Below are 22,044 nucleotides of genomic sequence, written 5' to 3'. Positions count from 1 at the left end.
ACTGTACACTAATTGCAGTGTTAATAGAGATGTATACATCATGATGTGGAAGGAGAATGCTGGAGGAAATGCAAAAGATTTCAGGATAGAAGAGATATATATTCTATAATGTAAAAAGGGTTCTGAAGCTACCAGCATATAATGAAGACCATATTTCTTTAAATATTATTTGAAGTGCAGTATTAGTATGACTAAGATTAGACTGTTGTTTTCTTTCCTTTATATTATTGGGTAGAAGTTGATGAACAGAAATTAATATGCTGATTCATGAAATGGAGCTCATTAAGCTTTATTTTCATCTTTTTTTTTGCGGTATGCGGGCCTCTCACTGTTGTGGCCTCTCCCGTTGCGGAGCACAGGCTCCGGACGCGCAGGCTCAGCGGCCATGGCTCACGGGCCTAGCCGCTCCGCGGCATGTGGGATCTTCCCGGACCGGGGCACGAACCCATGTCCCCTGCATCGGCAGGCGGACTCTCAACCACTGCGCCACCAGGGAAGCCCTCATCAATATTTTTAATAAGACATACTTATTATTATGCCAGTACCAAGTCAGCTGTCAAACGTAGACTGAAATAAGATGGACAGGTGTGTATGACATTTCTATGAATGGTTAGGGCTACACATTTTAAGTGTGCATAGTGTAACAGGAGTCAATATTCATAACAGATGCCATATGTAGCATGGCAATACAATCATAACATTAATGATTATCCTAAGGCTATGACTGCTACAAGAAAGAAAACACTATAATCCACAAACCAGAGTTTCTTTTTAGAAAATAATGGGAAAAAATAAGAAAAATGAACCAGAAATAACCCAAGCTTGTCAGACTGCTAATTATCTACCAGTATCCATTCTCTTCTTTCTTAGTCATAGAGTTTGGGTAGGCATGTGACCACTCAGCTAAATACTAATTTCTTTTTTCTTCTTCTTGGTAGATGTGGTCATGTAAATCAATTTTGCCCAGTCTTATGTGTATGATAGAGTGGTTGCCTATTCTAAGAATGGTTCATAAAAGGGTTAGGTATTTCCTACTTTAGTCCTTTCTCACATCCATTTGCAAAAAGATGACAGAAACAGAATAGCACAGTTGACACAGAGAATGGCAAGAATGTTCGAGCAGCCAAAACAGCCCTAATATGCCTACCTTTCTACAGTTACTTACTTCAACCTTGTTTCAGCCATTATCTTTTGTGGTCTTCTTGTTTGAGCAATTTATCAAAATCTTCCCAGAGAACTACCAAATATGTGATAACCATAATGGATACTGTTTATCAAGAGCTTACAATAAGCCAGTATTTTCTTATATTATTTATATCCTAAACAACCCTATAGGCTATAGAGAGAACAATGAGACTGGGAGAAAATAAGCAGCATTCACAAGTTCAGACATTTAACAGGTTGTAGATGTGGAATGGAATTTGAACCCCGATCTTGGGGGGGCGCTAAAGTTCTTCTTCCTTCCATTATGTTACAGAATCTTTTCAAAAGCAAAGAAAATACTTCATAGAAGCAGCAAACACCCAATCTGAAAGATGTAAAAATGAATCTGAGGTCATGGCTTACCCATTTCTGCATTTCTAGAATTTCTAAGACATTTAAGAAATGCTTTAAGCTGCTTTAAGTTATTCATTAGAGAGAAATTGTACCTTCTCTGTCTGTGTTAGACAAGAAAAGTAGCTGAGTGACCTTGTAGGACTTTTCCATGATAACATCAAAAACCAATTCAAAGATATGGGTGGCATACAATCCAAACAATATGCCTCTTTTCAAAGCAGAAATAGCAGAATCAGGATGGAAGTCTCTTTCTTGCAGGGCTTGTTGCTGTTGTTGTTTATTTAATAAAGTTTACTGATAATTTATAATCATTAACAACTACTGAATCAATAGTGTAAAACAATTATAAAGTGCCTCAGAAGCATGTGCCTTTAAGGGAGTGTGAGATGGCAGAGTGGATAGTATAATCTGTGACAGTCTTTAACACAGCCAGCTAAGGCAGCCACATAGGATTTAGTAGTTAAGAGGCCATGTAGCAACAGCAGCATATCCAGCCAGTTTTCAGAGAAGGAGCGTGGCCTCCTCAGTGTTGAAGTCAGTGTGGCTCACCCAGAGCTATTTAGGAACATTGGGTATAGCAGGACCTCTAAGGGTCCACAGCCACAGGAGAAGTGGCACACAGATGAGAAAACTCCATTTGTCAGGTTATTGCTTGTGACCAAATGGTAGCTTACCAACTGCTGCCAGGGCTCGGGAGAGTGACCCAGCAGCTGCTTCTGTATGGGAGAGCATACTTCATGAAAGGACAGATTCAGTGTTGCAAAATAGGCCAATTCCCAGGATGCCTGTGAAACTCTGATAAGCCCAGCTTCTTTCCTTATAGCCTAAGGACACAAAGTGGAACAAACTTAGGTAGACTTTCTTTTTAAATTTTATTTCATTTTATTTTTGTTTTGTTTTGTTTTTGCCAAGAGTATGTGGGATTAAAAAAAACCACTGACTGAACCAAATAATGACTTAAGATGAAATTTCAGAATAAGTTATAGAAACCAGGCTTAATTATTGTGTTAAAATACTGTTTCTAGAAAAGAAAAAGAATGTTAAAATGTTCCACTATTGCATTTGCTTCATAGTAATATAATTTACTTCTCAGCTAATTGTCAATTCCTATAAGCTACATCTTCCATTTACCATCTAAAAATGGCTTTTCCTACATACACTTGATGCTATCTCATGCCAGAAATTATAATCATCAAAACCACTGAAGGAAAGAATAGCAATTGTTAAGAAGTAATGAGAGGCATGTGTGGTCATTGGGTGGTAATAGGAATCAGAATATTGCAGCAGAATCCCCCATGACTCCCCTTTCCCACATACACAATACACTCATACCTATCTTCTCCTAGCATATTGCCTCAGTCAACTAAACCGGGAATCAAAACTCGTTGCTAGACCATGTTAAGGATGGCACCTGCCCTTTGAGCAAGAAAAATAGAGGCCTCAAGAATTCAGTTCCTTGTCCACACATGCACTACCCCATTTGTGATATTCTCTCAAGTATTTGTTAATATGTATATCTTTAAATATGTGCATTTATATAAACTCACAAGAGAGAAAAAGAGCCTGCAAAATACAAATGCTGCCGAAGTTTGCCCATATTTTCAAAAGATTTTATGGACATCAACAAAGTTCAGCAACTGTCTTTTGAGCAACCTCTTAGGTGGTTAGCAAGGCAGACACGATCTCCTTTACTAGGACTTAGAGTCTTGCAAAAAGACACACCTTAATCAAATATTTAGCAGGATATAAGCTTTGTTTTTTTTTGCAGTACACGGGTCTCTCACTGTTGTGGCCTCTCCCGTTGCGGAGCACAGGCTCCAGATGCGCAGGCTCAGCGGCCATGGCTCACGGGCCCAGCCTCTCTGCGGCATATGGGATCTTCCCGGACAGGGGCATGAACCCGTGTCCCCTGCATTGGCAGGTGGAATCTCAACCACTGCACCACCAGGGAAGTCCCAGGACATAAGCTATTTGAGTTCAGAGATGGTTTTGTGTTCTATATATATAACAACCTAGAGCAGAACTGGGCATATATTAAAGACTCAGTAAATACTTGTGAATGACTCCTAAGTAAAGTTCTATGAAGAGCTTTAGTTCAACATAACCTAATCTACATGGTCTGGAAAGAATTCCCTGCAGAAAGAATATTGAAATTCTAATCTAAAAGTTATGAAGATGTTAGCTGGGTGAAGAAAGATATGAGACCATCCAAGCAGAGGAACATATGGGAATGTTTCTAAGATGTTAGCATGATGCTGTGTTCATATAAATGGAAGAATTCTAACAGGGGATTGGAAAGTAAAGAATGGTATAAGAAGACAGGTAGAAAATGTATAAGACAAAAAGTCTTAAAGGGCACCATATAGACTGGGTATTTTTTGCTAAGAACAATAGAAAGTCATTGGAGCAATCAATACATTTTGTCTATTTATTATGTTTTCATTCATTCAATCATTTATTATTTAATTAATTTAATTTATCAAAGCTGTTTCAATATTAGGAGATATTATATTGACTCAGATCAAATCTTCCATACTTAGTTCTGTAATCTTAGAGGAATCACTTAACTTTTTCTTGTCTTAGTTTTAATCATTCATAAAATATTTTTAAAATGTAAATAGGTAATCACCAACCTTCCCTTGTCTAAAAGCTTATACTTTGTAACAGTTGCAAGTATTTTTTAATAGACCCTTAATTTAATGTTTGGCCAGCAGTGGGTACCTTCCCTTAGTGAGCAGGATAATCAGAGAGGAAGAAATGCCTACTTCCTGACATTGTGCCTATTTACATATACTGTTGCTTTAGTTTCAGTTCTCTCAAAAGCAAAATATATGTATCAATACAGATAGAGGGAGGATGTGGACAGAGCTGATTTGGATGAGGGGATCAGGAGGATAGGATAGGATGAAGAAGGAAGAAAAGGCAAAAGGACCATTGTTGAGCTCCTTACTGCAGTGGACAACTGAGTCTCCATCCTACTTGGAACCCTCTGAGGATTTGTGTAAAATGCACCTTAAAATTGCACCTCCAGATTACAGGGATATAGACCAAATTTCTACACCCTCTTGCTCTCATTAATTGAAGGCTAGTTCTGAGAACATTAACTCTTCGTACTTCTAAGCTGTACCAACGCACAGGCTTAAGGAGACTTCTGTCACTCAGGAGACATCTCTGGAGTAGAAATGAAAAAAAAAAATGCCCCAATTAGTTCCTGAGGGGAACCAAAGGTCTACCAAGTTGGCAATGTGAGGATACAGGGAATCAGTAAAGGTATAGAGAGTGATTCTAGGGAATCTGAGTATCATTCCATTGGAAAGAGTAGTCATTAAAGGGGTCTATGGCGATAAGTGATGGCCCTATCTGTATTTTAGACTGAAAAGTTTGGATGCAATGTGGAAGTCAGTTTAAAACTGGGAAACTCCCACTCGAATACCTCTTTAATTCTTATTAAAAAAAAGTCCAGGGCTTCCCTGGTGGCGCAGTGGTTGAGAGTCTGCCTGCCGATGCAGGGGACACAGGTTCGTGCCCCAGTCTGGGAAGATCCCACATGCCGCGGAGTGGCTAGGCCCGTGAGCCATGGCCGCTGAGCCTGTGCGTCTGGAGCCTGTGCTCTGCAACGTGAGAAGCCACAACAGTGAGAGGCCCGTGTACCACACACACACAAAAAAGTCCGCACTCAATATTCTGTATATTCTACTCAATTAATGTAGGGAGGCTATAAAAGTGATACAAATAATAGATTCATAAGATGATAGAATGAATGAAATGGTGGGGAAAGAACTGTGAAACATTTTGGAAATTAAATTGATTTTATTTGTGGACTGAGTATGGTGAAGGAAGAATTATCTAGACTGATTCTCAAGTCTCTGGCATGAGTGACTGAGAGTAAATTAATAACATCAACTAATGCTGGGAATACAGATAAGAAAATATTTGTTGTGTTTTGTGTTTTTTATAGTTATGTCTTGAAAATAGGAAGTTGAATTCACTTTTGAATGATGAGTCTAAGGTTCTAGCTTGAACTAGCACTAGTGATTTGGAAGTCATTCAAACACAATTATATTTCCTGCTCAATCAGGACTTGTTAGAGAAATGTTTGATTCCAACTCTGAGACATTAAATATACAATATAAACCTGGAACACATTGTCACTTCAGAGAGCAAAAACTAGCAAAGTCCACGTGGGTCACGTTAAAAGAACTTAGGAGCCAACTAGAAATGGTACCAAAGGCCAAAAATGGAACTTTTTTTAATCATTAATTTAAAAAATTACAATTGATTAAGCATATCAGATATTTAAATTTCTGAGGTCATAATGGGACAAAAAATCTAATTTGCTATAATTGGAGGATGTGAGGGAACAGCCTACTGTTTTGAAAACTAGTAATTAATGAGAAAATAATAACATTTATTCCTGCTATTCCTATGCAAATTTTATCACTGTATAACTAAATAGTAAACAAAAGATGTTTTTATTATACAAATACACAGGTAAGCAAATGTGAAAGGAACAATAAGATTAAAGAACATTGTTTTATAACTCCAGTAAATCAACGGAGCAAGGCAATGATTATTGACAGTTGTTAATAGAATAAAGAGTCAAGCAGGACTTTTGAAGATGGAGTAGGAGGACTGGAGTTCATCTCTCCCCACAAACACATCACGAATACATGTACAAATGGAGCAATTCTCACAGAACATCTGCTGAACACTAGCAGAGGACCTTGGACACCTAAAAGGACAAGAAAGATCCCCATGTAACCGTGTAGGATGAAAGAAAGAAGAAGGGAAAAGAAAGAGGAGAGGAAGCAGGATGGGACCTGCACCTCTGGCAGGGAACTGAAGGTGAGGAGAGGTTCCCACATCTGGGGAAGCCCCCTCACCAATGGGGAGATCTGGGACAGAAGGGGAGCTTCGGGGGCTTGGAGGAGAGCTCAGCAACCGGTCTGTGGCAGGCAAGACAGAGTGAAACCTACACAGATGACCCATGCCACAGCCCTGCACAGCCCAGCCTGAGATGAGTGTCCGCTGGTGCACTCAGGGGCTGGGGGCTGGAACGTGGGGTTTGCAGAGCAGACCCAGGGAGGGGACTGCTGTTGGCTGTGAGGGGACAGCCTGAAAGGATGGGAGTGAGGAGCTCTGCAACTGGGAATGCTCGTGGAGGAAGTCTGCACCGCACACAGAAGCAAAGCGCCATTGTTGAGTGACCCGCAAAGGGTGGGGACACCATTGTAGCCTCTCTCCTCATGTACTGGCCCCTGCCTCCACTGGCACTAGGGAGGGCTCCTGCCAGAGCCAGCTCTGGTGCCCGAGCCCTTGCCTCCTCCGTTTTCTCCCCCTGCCTGGGCAACCCGCTTGCCCAGATCTCCACCTGATAGGTGCACTTTCCAATCGGTACCCCAGCACCCTCCTTCCTGGGTGGCCTGCTCACCCTGATGGCTGCCTTGGTTCCTTCCTGTCTGACGGGCTTGTGGGCTCTGGCAACCTCTAAAGCAGTCTCCAGAGGGAGGAACACACACAGAAGTGGGGCTGAAATCACAGCTGAGCCCCAGGGGTCGTGTGACTAAGGAAGAAGAGCTGAAATCTCTCCTCCTGGCTGTGTGAACCACAGAGTTACAACTCCAGTGATGGCTTCCTAAATCCAGCGCCTGCAAAACATCCCAAAGGACAAGTGCTCCTGCAACTGGGAAGGTTCTAGCTTTAGCAGCTGTGGGATTTATGGACGTGTACATGCAGGGGTTAGGCCAGGCCAGAGTCTGAGCTGCCTCCATATCTCCCAAATAGGGCCAGATGCACAACTACTGCAGCACCTGACCTCAGTGGATCTATTCCAGTGGCCTGCTGAAAACAATGCCTGATAGTCACCAGCGTCAGTGGCTGGTATACCCACAGTTAAAGTGGGACCGAGAGCAGTGCCAACAACAGTGTACTTTGAGAGCCTGCACAGTGGGTGAAAGGGGACAAAACAGTGCATATTCACAGGTGAACAGCTCCAGAGCAGGAATACTCAGTGGCTTCTCTCCCAGTGGGAGTGCTCCAATCCCACCTACCTTGCACCACAAATCAGAAACACAGCTCAGAAACAAATCTGGGAGCCTCTACTCCAACAACTAGGGAGCAGACCATGTCCCTGATAGGGCAGTGACAACCACACAGCAAAGGGGAGGAACCACTCAATATCCAGGGCAGGATCTGATCACCACAACACCAATCAAACCCCCTATTAAGAGGATAACGGCACAAACCTCTGGACCAACCTCACCCACCAGGGGGCAGACACCAGAAGCAAGAGGAACCATGATCCTGAAACCTGTGGAGAGGAGACCACAAACACAGTAAGTTAGACAAAATTAGATGACAAAGAAATATGTTGCAGACAAAGGAGCAAGATGAAAACCTAGCCACGACATTCAGAGAAGAACGAGAAATAAAAGAAATCCAAATTAGAAAAGAAGAAGTAAAACTCTCACTGTTTGCAGATGACATGATACTATACATAGAAAATCCTAAAGATGCTACCAGAAAACTACACAAGCTCACCAATGAATTTGGTAAAGTTGTTAATACACAAAAATCTCTTGCATTGTTACGCACTAACAACAAAAAATCAGAAGACAAAATCAAGGAAAAATCCCATTTACCTTTGCACCAAGAAGAATAAAATACCTAGGAATAAACCTACCTAAGGAGACAAAAGACCTTTATCTGAAAACTATAAGATACTGATGAAAGAAATAAAATATTACATAAATAGAGGGAGAGATATACCATGTTCTTAGGTTGGAAGAATCAATATTGTGAAAATGACATACTACACAATGCAGTCTACAGATTCAATGCAATACCTATCAAATTACCAATGGCATTTTTTCACAGAATTAGAACAAATTTTTTTACAATTTGTATGGAAACACAAAAGACCCAAATAGCCAAAGCAATCTTGAGAAAGAAAAATGGAGCTGGAGGAATCAGGATCTGTGTCTTTAGACTATACTACAAAATGACAGTCATCAAAACAGTATGGTACTGGCACAAAAACAGAAATATAAATCAATGGAGCAGGATAGAAAGTCCAGAGGTAAAGCCACACACCTATGGTACCCTAATCTATGACAAAGGAGGCAAGAATATCTAATGGAGAAAAGACAGTCCTTCAATAAATGGTGCTGGGGAAACTGGACAGCTACATGTAAATGAATGAAATTAGAACACTCCCTAACACCATACACAGAAATAGACTCGAAATGGATTAAAGACCTAAATGTAAGACCGGACACTATATAACTCTTAGAGGAAAACATAGGCAGAACACCCTTTGACAAAAATCACAGCACAATCTTTTTTGAACCACCTCCTAGAGTAATGAAAATAAGAACAAGAATAAACAAAAGGGACCTAATTAAACTCAAAAGCTTTTACACACCAAAGGAAACCATAAACAAAACGAAAAGACAGCCCTCAGAATGGGAGAAAATATTTGCCAATGAAGCAACTGACAAGGGATTAATCTCCAAAATATACAAACAGCTCATGGAGCTCAATATCAAAAAAGAACAAGCAACCCAATCAAAAAATGGGTGGAAGATCTTAATAGACATTTTTCCAAAGAAGACATACAAATGGCTAAAAAGCACATGAAAAGATGCTCAACATCACTAATTATTAGAGAAATGCAAATCAAAACTACAATGAGGTATCACCTCAAACCTGCCAGAATGGCTTTCATCAAAAAATCTACAAACAATAAATGCTGGAGAGGGTGTGGAGAAAAGGGAACACTCCTACACTGTTGGTGGAAATGTAAATTGGTACAGCCACGTTGGAGAATGGTATGGAAGTTCCTTAAAAAGCTAAAAATAGCACTACCATATGATCCAGAAATCCCAGTCCTGAGCATATATCCAGAGAAAACCATAATTCGAAAAGATACATGCACTCCAATGTTCATTGCAGCACTACTTACAATAGCCAGGACATGCAAACAACCTAAATGTCCATCAACAGAGGAATGGATAAAGAAGATGTGGTACATATATACAATGGAATATTACTCAGCCATAAAAAAGAATGAAATAATGCCATTTGCAGCAACATGGATGGACCTAGAGATTGTCATACTGAGTGCCATAAGTCAGACAGAAAAAGGCAAATATCATATGGTATTGCTTACAAGTGGAATCTTAAAAATGTGTACAAATGAACTTATCTACAGAACAGAAATAGAGTTACAGATGTTGAAAAGAAACTTATGGTTACCAGGCAGTAAAGTAGAGAGGGAGGGATAAATTGGGAGATTGGGATTGACATATATACACTACTGTATATATAAAATAGATAACTAATAAGGACTTACTCTATACCAAAGAGAACTCTACTCAATACTCAGTAACGGCCATATACTGGGAAAAAAATCTAAAAAAGAGTGGATATGTGTATATGTATAACTGATTCACTTTTCTGTACACCTGAAAATAATACAACATTGTAAATCAACTATACTCCAATAAAAATTTTTAAAAACTAAAATAATTTCAGTTTACTAAATAAAATTTTAAAAAAAGAGTCAAGCAGACGTGTTTAATGGTAGAAGAACATAATATGACCTATACTTTCTTAAAAGAATTGAAACCAGAATCTATCAAGCCTCTATATATAATGCCAATTTACAGAAAATAGAGCCAAAAAGTACACTTAAACTACAACATAAGGAAAAAATCAGCAAAATCCTAACAAATTCTATAGAAAAAGCGATCTAGTTTCCTCAACAATTTAATTTCTAGGAAAAAAGAAAACATAGAAGATGAACCTATAGATTAAAAGAAAGTTAAAAAAAATATCCAAACATAATGTGTGGAATGTCTTTGGATTCTGAGGCAACATAATTGTAAAAGTAGACATTTATGAGACAGTTGAGAATTTGTCCACTGACTGAATATTTGAAATTATTATTGTTATATTATTAACTTGCTAATATATTATAATTTTGTTTAAAATATATATTTAGTTTTTTAGACATATATACTGAATTATTTATGGGTAAAATGGTATATCTAAAGTTTGCTTCAATATAATCTAGGAGTAGCAAAGGAGGCTGTGGTTATGATTTGATAGTTGTTGAGGCTGGATGAAATTAGATGGAAGTTCATTATACTGTTTATCTTTCTTTGGTGTATGTTTGAAATCTCCTTTTTTAAAAAAAAAACAAATAAAAATAATCATTAGAATACAGAAAAAAAGCATACCAGAAGAGTTATAAAGTTAGTAGGTCAAGTATAAGGAAAAGAACAGTAATATTTAAGAAGTGCTAAAATTGGGAGACTTGTTAATGTGAATAAGTCTCAGTTTTTATATCTATACATGAAATAGGTATATAAAACACCTATAAGCAAAGAGGACCTTGAAGAGTGTCAGTTCTCTTCCTAAAAAATGTGAATGAAAATCCTGCTTGTATGTATGTCTACATATTTGTCTCCTGCAGTCAAGGAAATGAGACTGAGCATTAGAAGCTATAGTGATTATATAAAAATATAAAAGTGAGCATATAGGAATAAGAAATTAAGAAAAGTAACAATGTGAAAATCAGCCCCATTCTGAAAATCAGACAGAAATACTTTAAACCCTCTGTTGCTTTATGCCTCCTTGCTGTGAAGAACATCATCATAGTAGCTGAGTACTACTCCTCTCCCACAATTTATAGTTTATTTAAAACCCATTTTAAGCTGCCTCTCCAAACTGTAAAAGTGGAAATCCTTTGGCTTTTGACAAAGCCTGGAGGGAGAAGGAGGAGGAGGAGATGATGGGGGAGTGATATAAGTAACTGTAAAAATGAAAAGGGCATTGATTTAGAATCAATGGTTAATATGAAAGGCAAATGGAATAATTAATACCAATACCTCAAACCTCTACCATCTTTGAGGAATTGATATTTTGGCTTATCACCATAATAGGCACAAGCACATTTTGTCATAAACTCTAAAATGCAAATCAATATATTTTTTCTCTTCTACCAAATCCCTAACACCACCTTTATTAAAGATGTTTAAGGCTAGTGAGGTTAGTAAATGCAACTGATACCAAGAAGATAATAAACCTGACCCAGTAATCTCACTGGGTAATTACTGCCTCTCAGGCATGCAATATTCTTATATTTACTCGTCCACAATTATAAACAGCAACTGAAATTTCCCTCAGAGGGAAAAGCCTTGCAGCAAGATACTGTAAAATAGTCTTGCTTGTTTTTAAAGTGTAAATTTCTATAACAAAACATAATTGAAAAAGAATGATTTAAAAACAAAGAAAATGAATGAATATGTATGAGACATTGGCTATCTCATATGGATATGTATGAGAAATTTAGCAGCTGTGTGTCTCACACACATACACACACACACACGTCCAATTTTAAGTTGGTCTTTATCCTGTGAACTGGATTCAAGTCTGCCTCTATTCTGTAATTGTCAAATAAAACCCTTAAAATCAGAACTTGCTTCCTAAATCCTCAAGTTTCTGTAAATAATATAAGCCTCCACCTATATTTTTAACATTAGTCTGAGTTGTTTCAGTAAAACCTAAGATTAACTAGTGGTATGTGTCAGACAACTGTTTTATAGCCAAATGCCAACAGAACCGAGAGATAGAATGGTATATTTACAGTAGCAGAGCATCCATGGATCACTCATGAACTGGAACAGGTTACTGTGGAAATGGCCTTTAATATGGTTAGTCAATAACTATACACTCATAATGCAAAAGGGTGATATGTAGTGTACATCAAAAATCATGATATTTAGCTGCTTGACATTTTGAAGATATAATCAGATTACTAATGTGACATTTCAAAACCAGAAATGGTTATCATAAAAAGTAAATTATCAGATGGGGAGATGGGTAACTCAAAAAGTGTTGATGCCTATTAGAATGTAGAGAAAATGGCTGTATATACCATATGAATTTGCTGCAAATGATGTGTGTGATAAAGAACAATGTGACCTCTAAAACAGGAAAAGAAAATCTACTAGTAGCCATATTTTCAGACTTCATTATTTTCTTTTTTTATCCTGAAGACAAATTTCAATTTCAGTTGCTGTTTATAACTGTGGATAAGTAAATATAAGAATATTATATATCTGAATGGCAGTAACCACTCAGTGAGATTACTGGGTAAGGTTTATTATCTTGCTAGTATCACTTACATTTACCAATAATAGTTTGGAAGTTTCCCCACGGTATAAAACTTAGGTCAGATGGCTCATCGACAGTGTATCATATGGATTAAGATATCTGGAACTTTCTGTAATACCTGATAGGAACCATGGGTTTCCAATTTATTCTGTCAAAGAAGAATTATAGATATTAATCTTCAGCTGGAAGATATGCACAAAAGAACTATAAACTCTCAATTTACAAGGATGTATTCCTCTTCCCCTTGTATTTATAGGTGCTATGCCATCATAATGCTGGGAAATGTCGTATTTATATGTTTTCTGCAAAGGGATCACTTACCGTAAGACTATTATACTGACTGAAGAACAGTCACTAAAATTGAGGCAATCAAGAGATCCCCTCCTATATTACTAAATTTTTACGTGGTGAGAAAATTTCTTTGGGCTATTTAATATTAGTGTGGATTAATTAGTACAATGGAGCAGGAAATCAGGAGCATTATTTTCCTAAAGATGTGATCTGTGCATGTTTACCTGAGAAATTATCTGACCTCCTACCTTTCTGACACTTTTACTCAGGACAGTATCTTACAGAATTGCCTGAACATATTGATACTCATGATATCAAATGTGGGTCTGCTCTATTCTCCCTGCTTGTAAATATCTCCCTGTAAATGTTTGTTTTTCCATGCATGCAATAAACTATATGGAACACATTACAATTCTGAGTGATGCTTGCAACAGGAAACAGCAGTTTTGAATTGCAGGAATGAATAAAAAAATAATCCACTTGTGTAGGAAATCAGATTTTAATGAAATTGTCATTAATATTTATGTTAAATGCCATCTAAATCTAAAGAGACATGTTAACATCAGTGTCTGAATACATTAGGATTGCTTGAAACTACATTTCCAAGGAAATATTTTGTTTTTATTCAAAAGCTCTCTGATTTCTGATCAAATGTTTATTGTTTTATTTGAAAATGCTTTCTCATTTTTGGTCCAGATGTTCACAGAGCAAACACAGAACATGGTAGATAAATGAGAGTTTACAGCTGTAAGCCTAAATTGACTGTTTCATTCACTAACAAGTTACTCTGATAAGGTCTTCTGATGATTGAACAGCAAAATATTCTTTCCACATGGCTCTTATGGCTCACAGTATTATGTACTTGCTATGCAACATTTCACTTAAAATTTCTTCTTCTTATCCAATAACCACAGGCTGTATCTTTTTGCTCGTAAGAGGTCATTTTGATATTCACTATCTACTGTTTTATGAAATTATGTTTCAGGAAAATATTATTAAAGCTTAAATTACAGTGTTTGGAGAGTTAGAACAAAATTATTAAAGTATGTAATCTTTCAGAAATGAAGGGAAATGATAAAATGCTTATGATGAATTGTGATCAACATATCAAATGCAGTACAATATTCACAATATTTGGGTATAATTATACTCATCTATCATATATAATTGACCACATGCTTTTATACTAATAATCTCTTTCCCTAAAATGATAATTCACTTGCATATTCTCAGTGTAATCAAAGAAATGTTTACTTTTTTGTTTTTTTTTTCCTAGTTCCCTAGACTTACAATGTACTTTTCATCAGAGATGTCAGTAATCCTTTGGGTTCTTAGGAGTGCCATTAGGGAAACTTTCCCAGAATGCTTAGAGGTGTTTGCTTTATCAAACACTTTTATTTATATGGAGTATAAATAAAAAGGAAAGTGGCCTATTTATAAATTGACAGAAGAGAACCCACAAATTTGTTTTTTGACAATTTCAGAGCCTATGCTTTGACTTTCAGAGCCTATGCATTTACTTTAATAGTAAAGTTATTGCTCAAATAATCTTAAAACTCCTTTTAGTAACTATCTTCAAAATAAGGCTACCAGCCTCTTAGAGAAGCAGTTGCATCTTCTATATTCACCATTCTTTCACCCAGTCTCTCCTAATAGATCATTTAAGAATTTTAAGGAACCTAAGCTTTGTAGTGATTTTTTTTAAAGCAATCATAAAGAGTTCTTTCAGTGATCTACTATCGTAGGGAAACATGTGTAGCAGGGTAGGTGCAGGGAATCCACTTTCAACAATCCCCCAGGTGGCTGATACTCTAAATGTGTCCTCAGCACCATGAAGTATGGAACACAAGTCTTATGCCAAGAATAGTTTATATGCTCTATAGACTTCTCAAAAATAGCTTTCGACTAGTAGTAAGGAGATGTGTGTTCCCATTACCTTTCCAATATAAAAATGTAAGAAATATACCTAGTTCACTCTATTTCACAGGGAGATTAAAAATAAATATATAAACTCATGTCAGTCAGGCCTTAGTAACTGTTGTATAATAGGTTAATTTTTTTTTTGAAGTACTCCTGTTTTCTATCACACAGCTTCCTCCCCACCTCACCATAAGGCAACACGGTGTTGTCATTCTGTACAAGGCTTTATCTCAAAATGAGCAAAACATAACATGCCACTGACATTTTTGTCTGATTTTAAAATTACCTTTAATTGTTGAAAACACTCTGAGAGTTCTGACATCTTGGAAACTAGATCAGGAAATTATTTTAGAATAGATTGACTTCCATGTAATATGTCTTCAAAATGACAGTGATAACTATCACATTTACCTTGTGTTCTGTCCTCCAGAAAGAGGGTCATTTACATTTTAGTTAAAGTGATAGGAACTGAAGTTGTGGAAAGAAAACAATGATTTGTTCTATTTCATAAGGCAAGGAGGATGGCTTACTATGCAAATTCTTTTTCCTTTCATCCTTTTTCTCTTTCTTCTTCTCCCCCTACTCTTTTTTTTTCTTTTTTTTCTTTCTAAGGTTTTAGATGAGTGAATTTTCACTTTTAGATATCCACTCCTGGAAATGATATGAAAGTAATTAAGAATAAGCTGTAACCTTAATTGATAAATCTTTTCTTTGAGCTGAATATAGGTGTGTCTGTGGAAAAAAATATCTAAGATAGACTGGGGAAATAAAAAAGAGTTTTTACTTACATTAAACATGAATTTATGTAGAGGAAGGACATTTATCTTCCCCTTTTTAAAGGAGAATTAATCCTATTGTTCTTTTATGAATACCCTAAAGACAAAGTTATTATCTTAATATATAAAGATATTAGATATATACATAGATATATACATATATGTATGTTTGTGGATCTATCTATTTATCATCTCTTTATCATCTGCCCAAGAGAGTGACCTTTATACATTTATATTGTTGCCATATATTCATATCAAACACAATATTTATAGATTTAAGGAAACTCTATTTGAAGTAGCATTTTAAAAAGTGCTTTTGTGAAGTGTGGAGCTTCAAATTACCTATGTAAATCCAATGATAAATAATGGATGGATCAACCCCATTTTTTTATCTTAAATGCATAAGTGTGCTATTTAGTTTTCTAAAGAGAAAACTGGTTTGATCCATAATAGGTTTATAATGTCTAATAGGATTATAAGCAAATCTTTTAGATGCATTTTGGTTTTCTCAAATTTGGTCTTCTATCTGAAAATCTCTTCTAGTTAAGAGTTGTGAAATGATTCTTCTTTTGCTTAACTTTTACAAACAAAACTAACAGAAGTTTTTATTCTATATGTCTGAAAAATATGGTAGATAGGATTGTATATATGATCATAGTTTTAGATAATCCACACAGCACATTTTCTCATCCTCCTACCTATGTTTATTTGACTCACCAGAATAATTGCAGTCTTTACAATTAAGGCCTATCGACCATACATAGAGCAGTCTTTAGGAGTAAAGATATTGATAATACTAAGGAGAAAGGGAAAGGCTCAATAAAAAAGAAGACAAAGGGGAAGAGGTGAAGTGTAGGAGGTGGAGGAGGGGAGAAAAGGAAGGAGAAAGGATCAAAGGAAGGAAGGAAGGAAGGGAATGAAGGAAAGGCAACATCTGCTGTTAGAGAGAAAGTTCATTTCAGTCTTTGGTAGAAAGACTACAAGAAAAATTCTTCCCTTTTCTATTAGATTTATTTGATGATGTCATCATTACTCTGAAACAGAAGTTACCAATGTAGTGAGTATACAAAATTATAAAATGGTGACATCCCCTCCTCCAAAAAAATGTATTATTTTTATTTTAAAAAATCATCCAGTAGGCCAAAAGGAATAATTTGAGTGTTTCTTCAATTGTCATTAGATCAAAATGCTGTGAATCATTTTAAGTTCCTTATTTACATTTAATACTTTCCTACACAAATGCCTATCATCTTAAATAAAATTGTAAATGAATTTGATTTTGTGCACCTCAAAACACTAAAAAAGGAACAAATTTCTTACTACCTTTAATTCTAATAAATATACTCAGTACATGATCAAACTATCAAAATGCTTTTTTTTTTTGAACACGTGGATCGAAACCCAGTTTCCTCAGGGAAATCCTCTGACTTCAAATAGAATCACAAACAGAAGCTCCTAACAGTATGAGCCTCATTAACCAGATATATTGCAATACTTTAGAAGAGGGGTTAAAGAGCTAGAGTGAAATGGCAATGGCTTGCAGTGCCTAATCCTTAGAAGTAGATACACTTCTCATATATAACAGGCTTTTTGTTATGCAGATACCATATAAACCACTACAGTTGGCACATCAGAGACATTTTTGTTTTTTTGCTTTTTTGGCCCACATTATTAATGAAATGAAGATGAAAAACCAATATTTTATAAATCATTAATTTTAGCCACATAATCAGAAGAGAGTTAACAATCATAGTTGTTTTTAGAAATTTGATGCATAAGAATATGGTAGAATAGTTTGTCATTGAAGAAGATCCAAGGTTTCTTTTATCTGAAGCAGGAAAAGGGTGAAGTTCAGTAATTACCCTTAGAATTATGAATCATTCATAAAAGTTGGAATTTTAATGACTGCAGATACAACATTCATCATTCTGGTTGAAAATATTTTATTATTCAATTATTAAACATGTTATGCAGTGTTGCATTCAAAATGAGAAATTTTCCTGTGTAAACTATTATGCAAGGATATTAGTCCATATATGTTTATTTATGCTAGATTATGCAGTCTTGCACCTTATTTTCTAAAATATAAAAATTAATAGAAAATGTTTCACATAATTTCAAATGTTTCACATAATGAAATTCCTGCTGACTATCCAACATATTCAGAGTTTTTTCAATATATCCACTTATAAGGATTACAATTCAATAATAACGAATTTTTTTAACTTAAAGAAAGAATTGCCTGTCGTTTCAGATTCATATGCTGTATAATGTTGATTACTACATGGAATGAGATATAATACCAAATTCTGGCTGAGTCAAAAAAGAAGACCAACTTTTAAAAATTGAAGTATAGTTGATTTACAATGTTGTGATAGTTTCTGGTGTATAGCAAAGTGATTCAGTTTTATATATATATATATATATATATATATATATATATATTCTTTCTCATATTCTTTTCCATTATGTTTTTTTTACAGGGTATTGAATATAGTTCCCTGTGCTATACAGTAGGACCTCGTTGTTTATCTATTTTATATATAGTAGAGATGTACTTTTAAGTCATGAAATATTGCATAGAGTTGACTCAGTGGAGACCCAGCCTTGAATTTATATTTTGAAATATGAGATTTTATTATCTATTTACCCATGTGGTAGACAGGACAGTGCCCCCTCAAAGATGTCCAGAAACCTGTGAATATGTTACTTTAAGTGGCAAAAGAGACTTTACAGTTGTGATTAATTTGTGAATCTTGAGATGGGAAGACTACCTTGAATAATACAGATGGGCCCAATGTAATCACAAGGATCCTCATAAAAGAGAGGCAGGAGGGTTAAAGTCAAAGAAGGAGGTAGTGATGATGAGTGACGACAGAAGCAGAAATTGGAGTGATGCCGTTTCTGGAAGGGGCCATGAGCCCAGAAATGCAGATAATCTCTAGGAGCTAGAAAAGCCGAGGAATGGAATCCTCCCTAGAGCATCTAGAAGCAACACAGCCCAGCCAGCATCTTGACTTATAGCAAGTAGGATACATTTCTGATCACCGTAGGTATAGGATAATATATTTGTATTGTTGAAGCCACTAAGTTTGTGGTAATTAGTTATAGAAGCAATAGACAATAAATATACACAGATACCATAGATAATTTTCTCTCTTCCTATTTTCAAATTAAAGATAGTTCTTAATAATTAAAAACATCCATAGTTCTGTCATCCAGAAAAGAAAGGAAATACAAGTGCATCAGCAGTACAGTAACTGTGCACATGGCATTCAGTGTTACACTTCCACATTCTAAGATTTTATGCATAAGAAAGAATACTTACTGGTTGAGCTTTCTTCTATAGCTCCACTATGATTTTGCTTCCTTAACTATTGCAGTTTTATAATATTATTTATGTCTTTTCAGTTACTTAAGACTTCATAAAAATAACATTGGTTCAGGCAAATGACTAATAATAAGGACAATTTTTTCAAATTTTATATCACCCTCTGTCGTGAGTGCTCTCCATTGCGAAGGGACAAGAGTCAGTGTAGAAGTGATTAAACACAGGTTTCATTTCTTCCTCCATCCATCAGCAACTCTGCAAAAGTTGACAAAACCTTTTCCTTTATATTTTGACTTTTAATTTTCATGTAATTTTAGATTGACATGCACTTGTAAGAAGTAATACAAAGTAAGCAGATATAACTATCCCCTAATTGTAACATCTTGCTAGGGAATTGACATTGATGTAGTCCAATCTTAGTCTTACTAAGATTTCACTTGTTTTACATTTACTCATGTGTGTGTATACGTGTGTCTGCCTATGCGTGTGTATTTACTTCTGCATAATTTTATCACATTTGTAGACTTGTGCGGTCACCACCACAGACAAGATTCAGAAAAGTTCTATTATAAGGATCTTTCTTGCTACACTTTTATAGCCACTGCCACCTTCCTCCTCTCCACCCTATAGAGGTCTGACAACTACTATCTCTTCTCCACGTCTATAATTTTGTCATTTCAAGAACATTATATAAATAGAATCGTACAGAATATAACATTTTGAGATTATGCTTTTCACTCAGCCTCACACTGAACTTGGGTCCTGCCACTCTGCTGACTTCAGTTATTATTTCTAGGAATGATTTTGTAGATATTTTGGGATTTTTTACATAGACATTCATGCCATCTGTAAGTAGAATTTATTTTTTACAATCTATATTCATTTTACTTATTTGTTTGTTTGTTGCTTTGTTTATTTGGCTAGAACTTCCAGTACTCTGTCCAATAACAAAGATGAGAATGGACATTTAGATTTCAATTTTAGATGGAAAGCATTTAGTCTTTCACCATTAACGTATGATATTAGTTGTAGGATTTTTGTAAATTCTTTTTATCAAATTAATGAAGCTTTCCTCTATTCCTAGTTTATTGATATTTTCTATATTGAATGTGTGTTGAATTTTGTCAAATGTTTTTTATGCATCAATTCATAGGAAAATGACTTCTTTTTAGCTTGTTATCTTAGGTTACATTAATTGATTTTTCATATGCCAAACCATTCTTGCTTATGTAGAATAAATCCCACTTAGTCATGTTGTGTAATTCTTTTTATTCTTTCCTGGATTTGATTAGCTATATTTCATTGATGATTTTTTTGGTCTTAGTTCATGAGATAGTAGCTTTTCTTTTTTTGTTACTGTCTTTGTCTGGTTTTGGTATCAAATGAGTGTCATAAAATGGGTTGAGAAGTATTCCCTCTCGTACTTTTTGGAAGAGATTACATAAGATTGGTTTAAATTTTTCTTTAAATACTGGGCAGAATTATTCAGTGAAATCATGTGAGCTTGGATATTTGTTTTTCAGGAGTTGTAATTACAGATCAAATGTCTTTATTGATTATAGAATTATTCAGGTTGTCTGTTTCATCTTGGATGAGTTTTGACAGTTTGTGGGTTTTGAGTACTTGGTTCTTTTAAGTTGTCATATTTATGAACATAAAGTTGTTTTATATTACCTTATAATTTTTATTGGCTTCAAAATCTATGGCACTAGCCTCTGTTTTCATTCCTGCTATTGGTGGTTTGTCTCTTATCTCTGTCATTCTTGCTTTTTTATTGAAATTTCAAGAACATTATATAAATGGAATGATATATAATGAAATTGATTTCTTCTCTTATATAATTTTATTTTTTTCTATTTGGTTTAAGTTTATTTTCCCTTCTAGTTTCTTCAGGTAGTAACTCAGATTATTGAAATGAGACATTTTTTCTTTTTAAGGGCAAAAGATTAGTATTGTATATTTTCTTCTCTGTGCTACTCTGGCTGGATCTCATATATTTTGGTATGTTGTATTTTAATTCCATTCAGTTCCATATATTTCATAATTTATTTTAAATTATATGAGACCTCTCCTTTGACCTATAGATTATTTAAAAGTGTATTTGTTTAATTTCCAAGCATTTGCATATTTTGCAGCCTTTCTGTTATTGAAACAGAAATGCTAATTCGTATGTTAAGCTATTCAATTATCATAGAATATACTCTGAATGATTTCAATTCTTTTAAATTTCTTGAGGTTTATTTTATGCCCCAGGATATTCTCAGTCTTGTAGACTGTTCTATGAGGGCTTGACAAACATATGTATTCTGCTGTTGCTTGATGTGGTGATGTGTATATGTCAACTTGTTGGCTGATTGTTTTGTTCAACCATTTCCTTTTCTGCCTTAGTCTCACCAGTCATTTAGTGCTGATTTCTTTCTCCATAAAAATGGAAACAAGTAGTTTCCTGTGTTGCAGAATTTTTGTGAGAATCATATGGAATAATATAGGTAAAAGTTATTTGTTATTATTAAAGTACCAAACATATAGATGCCATTATCATATCTCTGCAATGAGTGTATCTTTTCCATAAACTGAAGACCTGTCCCTTTAGATGTTTCAAGTAGAATGTTATGAAAGATTTTGGCACAGTGATCAGTTGAGATAAGGATTATAGAAAATAAATAAATATACTTAGCTTCAGGTCATCTGTAAAAAAAAAGAAAAAACTGTACTGTGTTTTGAATGAGCTATAAAGATATTCAACAAATATTTAATAATATCTGTTATATTATTTATACCACATTAAAATTTTAACAACTCTTCAGAAATGCCTATTAAGGCAAACCATTTCTATCTGTATTTTAGAAGTCATACTTAGATTTGGCTTACCTCCCCCCACCAAAATCTCACATCACATTGTTTACTCTTTCTATTAATATTCTATTTAGAAATAGACTTAAAATATTTAGACTAGCATGTGACATTCCTAAATCAAACCACAATTAC

The sequence above is a fragment of the Monodon monoceros genome, unplaced genomic scaffold (genome assembly GCF_005190385.1).
Source record: "Monodon monoceros isolate NGI ecotype Baffin Bay Population unplaced genomic scaffold, NGI_Narwhal_1 Super_Scaffold_11, whole genome shotgun sequence".
NCBI classification, from domain to species: Eukaryota; Metazoa; Chordata; class Mammalia; order Artiodactyla; family Monodontidae; genus Monodon; species Monodon monoceros.
The sequence above is the reverse complement of the archived record's forward strand: the minus strand, read 5'-3'. Positions refer to the sequence as shown.